Consider the following 6,000-nt stretch of genomic DNA (forward strand, 5'->3'; position numbering starts at 1 on the left):
CTAAAATGTCTTAATGTTTTACCACTCCAGAGTTTACAAATATATGAGACTTTGGAAATAGACCAAATCAGTAAAATACATCATCTTTCTGTATTATCATCCAAAGATTCTGCTCAGCCACAGCTAAGATATTAATTCAATGATTGAAGAAGCCCCTGAATCATGCTGGGCCTTGTATGTCAAATGAAAATGGTGAAGTATGAACTCTTTAAAATCTCCTTGATAACTAGTATTTGATTAGTCTGCAATCAGGGAAGCTGGAAATTTCTGTAATTACTTTTCCACTTTCATAAAACCTGGAGAGATATAAGAATAAAGTAATGGGATGGTGGGAAGAGTCACACAAGAAGCAGCTTGGAAATGGATGTGACTTACACAAATTTTGACTCTAGACAGGCTCTTGAGAAGTTAGATATGACAAGGTAGTAAGGTCCATTATGCTCCCCTCCTTGTACGTGCAGATTTTTTTTCCCTCAAATCAGAGATTCTTAAGAGTTAAATTATCTAGGACAGTGATTCTTGATATTCTTTGGGTAAGTGATACTTAAAAATCTTTTAGGAACTCTGGACCCTCTACCCAGCAAATTGCAACCACTTACCACCATTGCATATGGTTTTCTTGGATTCTAAATCACTGTTGAGTCTATTTTTGGTGCCCATATTAAAGCCTTCTCCTAGAAAGTAGAGTGACTTGAACTCATGTACGGGTTGGGATGCTTAGGAAATGGATACAGAGATTAGGAAAGTCAGGTGAGATTTCTGGAATTTCTTTCTCTTTTTCTCATTGGAGCCAGTCCAGGGAAGGCAAGCGCTAAGTCATCAGGCCAACAGGTAAATAACCAAAAGAATATTTTCACATCTGGAACTGTATGCCCTCTTCAAGATGCCATAGTTGTCATATCTTCAGATGCTCATTCGAACATCTTCCAACACAAACACATTTTTATTCAGATGAACTCAAACTAGAAAGCAAATCATCACATTCTGTTAAAGGTAGAAAATAGACGTCAAATGTAGCCTGGGAGTTGTGGATATAAGTAGAAGTCTTGGAAATTTCCCTGGAGAAAGGCTGTGACATGAATGAAGTAAACTACGTCTATGAACTACAAATATTTGTCAGCATTAGCTATCCAAAATGTCTTCCTTCTGCCCAAACATTTCCCACACTCTTAGTTTCAAAAATGAATAAAAATGGAAAATTCCCACAGAAGCATAAGGCTATAGCCTGAGAAGTAACGTAGAGGGTTCCTTTCCCCAAATCAAATCAGTCATGACTTCACAGTACACTGTTTTGAAAAGAATTCTGAAAGAATGATGAAATTAAATATAAAAGAAATTCAAGATTTGCCCTCAACATGGAAAGAGAAATGGTAGCAGACTGTGTGTTTACTCTACCATACTTAAATGTGGTTCTGTCCACAGTGAGACTGAATGGATGGAGGATTTTGTGAGAAGAGAACAGAAATTTCATTGTTCATCATCATCACCATCGTCATTACTAACACTCATGACAACAAAAAGATATATTTAGCAGCTAAAATACGTACTGGTTTCTTGTACTTGCAGAAATATTCACAACTTCCTCTAATGTCCATTCATTCAATATGGTAACCTTAAATCTGGTGTGCCATCTACCAAACATAAACATTACTCTAAAAATTGCCTCTATGTTTCTATTATATGCCTCTGAAACCTCAACTAAATGTATGTCATTGAATCTTCCTGTTCTACCTTCCACATCACTGAAACACACATTATGCGTCTTTCTCTACTGTGTTCTGTTTACTTTTTACAGATCTCTCTTCCAGTAAATTCATTCTATCATAAGTTGTGCTAATTGGCTGTTTACCTCAGTCACTGAATTTCAAATTTCAATCATAATATTTTGTTTTCTCCCTAGAGATTACACTTTGTTCTTTACCCCAATTAGCAGCTTTGATAATCTCTTATTTTATCACACTTTCAATATTATATTTATTTAAATTGTTAAACATACTTATTTAAATTATCACCATCTAATAATACAAATGCGTAGATTTGCAAGTCTCATTCTATAGTTTGATGTTATTGCTAACTCTTGCTCAGGTGCTTTGTTTATTTGTGTTTTCAGTGATTTTTTTATCTTCAGTTCATGTTTCCTTATATTATTTGTGAGCATCATTGACACTTGAGTTTGAAATGTTTTCCTTCAGAAATGATTCTATATTACTAAGTTCAGATACCTTAGGTGCAACACCAATCCCAAACCCCTTTAAACAAAAATTGTACCTGGTGTTTTTTGGTGTCATAATAGTAATAATATTTAGTCTGTGTGTCTACATAAGTAGATGAACGACGTTAAAAATTATCAAGGGAAGGAGTGATGTCAGCATCTTAACAGTGAATGACATTTCTCCTTTTGGCCCTGTTTTTGTAGCAGTCACTTGGATATCCATCCACAAACAAAACCACCTTTGTGGGAGTTGTAGTATCTGGCACTATATGCTAAGAAGCCAGAAGGAATCTCGCCTACCTGTGCATCCAGCAATAGGTAGATGGATCTCATTATGGGCTAAAAAGTCAGCAGTGGCCAGTGAACCTGCCCCAACCATCTTGGCTATGGTCGGGTAAGCCTAGAGAGTGCAGACTTGGGAAGACACCCATGAATAAGAGACACATTGTGGAAGCCCAGCCTTCCTGAGAGGGAATTCCAGCACACTAGGTGGAACAGAAAAAAAGTATGAATTTAGTCACAGTTGAGACAATGAAAGGTGCTTTTGCAGCACCTCATCCCCTCAAGGTAACACTGCACAAGCAAAATTATTCAGCAGTGGCAAGCTATCCTGCAGGGAAAAAAGAACAGTGAATGAGCACTCAGATTACCCCTGTAGTGCTGGACACAGCCAGAGAAACCTGTCTTTCTCCTGAAGTACCTAGACTACTAAGAAGAGAGTTCATGACTGCAGGGAGAAGAGAGATGAGGAAATGGGCAAATAAAAATATCGAGGGGCATTAACAAGGCATAGTTGCTGCTGACTGCACTCAGGATTTTACCAGAAAGTTCAGCCATGAGCCACCAGGAGTACTTTACCAGATGATCTCCTGACCGGATGCATGGGACACCCAACCTGCCAGTGCTAAGCCCATACCTCTCCCCACTCTGCAACTGGATCCTTGTACACATTTCCAAGGGCAGCAGTGAGAGTAAATCTGGTAAACTGAGTGCTCTCAGAAAAACAGATGTGGGTCTGTGGGAAAGGGAGAAATTACAAACATGAGCTGTAACACCTCATTCTGGGAAAGAAAAAAGAGGTTTCCCATAGCCAATCTAATTAGTGGTAATAAGCGTAGAAAACACAACAGCTTAAGAATTCTGCAACAAGAAGGAGCAAGAGGATGCAGCATGTGTACCCATACAAAGGCAGAGAAAATCTCAGATATAACAAAATGAGCAGAACGAAATACTTGCTAAAGAGATAAAAATTATAAAAAAGAACCAAACAGAAATTCTGAAGCTGAAGAATTCAATTAATGAAATGAACAGTTTAATAGAGAATATCTGCAGTGGAGTAGAGCAAATGCAAGACAGATAAGTGAGCTAGAGGACAGAAAGTTTGAAATCGCCCTGTCAGAACTAAGCAAAGAAAAAAGAATGACAAAGTGCAAAGAAAACCTACATGATCTATGGGATTCCATCAAAACACAATTAGAATAATTGTGGTTCAGAAGAAGAAAAGAGACAGAAAGGAGCAGAAAACTTATTACAATAAACAATCCTGAGACTTCCAAAATATGGGGATAGATTTAAACACCCAAGTTCACAAAGTGAACAGATCATTCTGCCCTCATCCAAGAATAATACCTGACATTTTACTGTAAAGATTCTTCTTTTCACTGAAGCTCAGAGAATTTGGTTAAGAAGAAAGAGAACCTAAGGAAGAGCCATAAGAGGAGGGTGTGGAAGCCAGGGAGAATGAAGAGTTACAGAATGGGAGATATCATAACCTTTATAAAACTTATAAGGACCATAAATCTTACTCACATAGGTCTTACTGGGAGAATCATATGGATATTGAGATAGCGCAGTATCACTGTTTTCTATAAATCTGGCCCTCTGACCTTGACCCAGATTCCCCAGGATAACAGAGTTCTTGCCAAAGGTTGAAATTGCTTATTTCTTTTCAAAAGAATTATTCAGGTGAGTCCCATTGCATTCCAAGATTTCATGGTTTAGGCCATGAAATTGGATGTTCACTCACCAAGGAGATACCCACAACTGGGAATCCTCTTAACTGTGTTATTAGGGCAGAGGTGAAAGGAAAAATGACAACCAGAGGGAGAAAACTCTCCAGCTACTTGCTCTCTGGAGTCATGGTTTTCATGGCATATTTTCCATAGTAATTTCACGCCCCAGTTTGTCATATCCCTTCTGATTCAATTCCCCACTTCCTCATGGCCCGATTATGATCTCATGATTATAGCTTTTCTTTTAACAAGCTTGGAATCATTTGAGCTGGAAAGGAATTACAGATCATCTAGTCTAACACCATAATTTTCAAATTGAGGAACTTGAAGCCAGAAGAGCTAAAAGATTTGCCAAAAATGACACAGCTGGCTGACAATATAGTTTGGTAAAAATAAATTAGATATATGAATGCTTCCCTGTTTACAAAGCATTTTCTTTTTAGATATACACACTTTCTCAACTCCCTGACCTGAATCAATTATCATAGCAGCCCTCGGTGGCTGACACGGCATGATTTCCTATGCATAACTGAGGATATAGAAGCAATAAGGAATATGATAAAACTAATTTATGACAGAGCCTGGAATCCCCAAGAGGCTCAGACCCCTGGAACTTGAGTCTCACCTCCCTAGACATGCCAGTACAGCCATCATTTCTGAAGTCTTGTATTGTCTTTGAGAAGCTACCATGGGGCATCTCCAGGCCACTTATGCCCAGAAATTGATGATTTTGATTTCTTTCTAGTCTCTGAGAATCTTCCCAACTCTTGACCATAAAAGTACTGCTTCTTTCTACCATTTTTTTCCCATTATTTTTTAAAATTCACTTCACAAGGAGGCTCAAGGAGTAAGATAGAGGGAACAAAGTTATTTGGGAGGGAAATCAGATCAATATTTCTCCTGCTCTTCTCCTTTTGTCTTTTCTCTTCTCCTCACCTCCCCTACCCTTCCCTCTGTTCCCTTTCTTTTTCTCTCTCTGCGTTTCTCTCTCACTTTCCATTTTTCTCTTTCTGTCTCTCAGTCTCAGACTCTCTCTCTCTCTCTCTAAGATTATAAAGAATTCATTTTAAAATTATTTTTAATTTTCACATATTTACTTGTTCTACATTATTTTATTTTTAATTAATATAAATGAATGCTCAACAATTAAAAATAAATAAAAGAAATGAAGAAAATTGGCGAGGAAAGAATTGTCTGTGTGGCTTCATAGCTTCTTTTATTTTCTTGACATATAATATGCATCACAAACTGTTCTCAAAAAATAGTTTTATATAACTGGGTCTAATCATGGAAACAGGCTTTTTAAACTGAATTCAATGTTGACGTCACTGCCTCAAAGAGATCACTTGGTGGTGGCAGCTAAACTTAATGGCACCAGGAATCAAGGAGCCAAGTTTTCACTTCTCTCTGCCTGGCTATCTTGTGTCTCTAAAAAGGTCACTTCCGTATTTTTATCCCTGTCTTCTTTTTTTTTTCTTTTTTTTTTTTTGAGGAATATCAGCCCTGAGCTAACTACTGCCAGTCCTCCTCTTTTTGCTGACGAAGACTGGCCCTGAGCTAACATCCGTGCCCGTCTTCCTCTGCTTTATATGCGGGATGCCTACCACAGCATGGTGTGCCAAGTGGTGCCATGTCCACACCCGGGATCGGAACCGGCAAAACTCGGGCCGCCGAGAAGCAAGAAGCGGAACGTGTGAACTTAACTGCTGTGCAACTGGGCCGGCCCCTAGCCCTGTCTTCTTTATAGGGGAAATAATACCTGCACGAATATGGTTC

This window comes from Equus asinus, chromosome 17 (genome assembly GCF_041296235.1).
Source record: "Equus asinus isolate D_3611 breed Donkey chromosome 17, EquAss-T2T_v2, whole genome shotgun sequence".
NCBI classification, from domain to species: domain Eukaryota; kingdom Metazoa; phylum Chordata; class Mammalia; order Perissodactyla; family Equidae; genus Equus; species Equus asinus.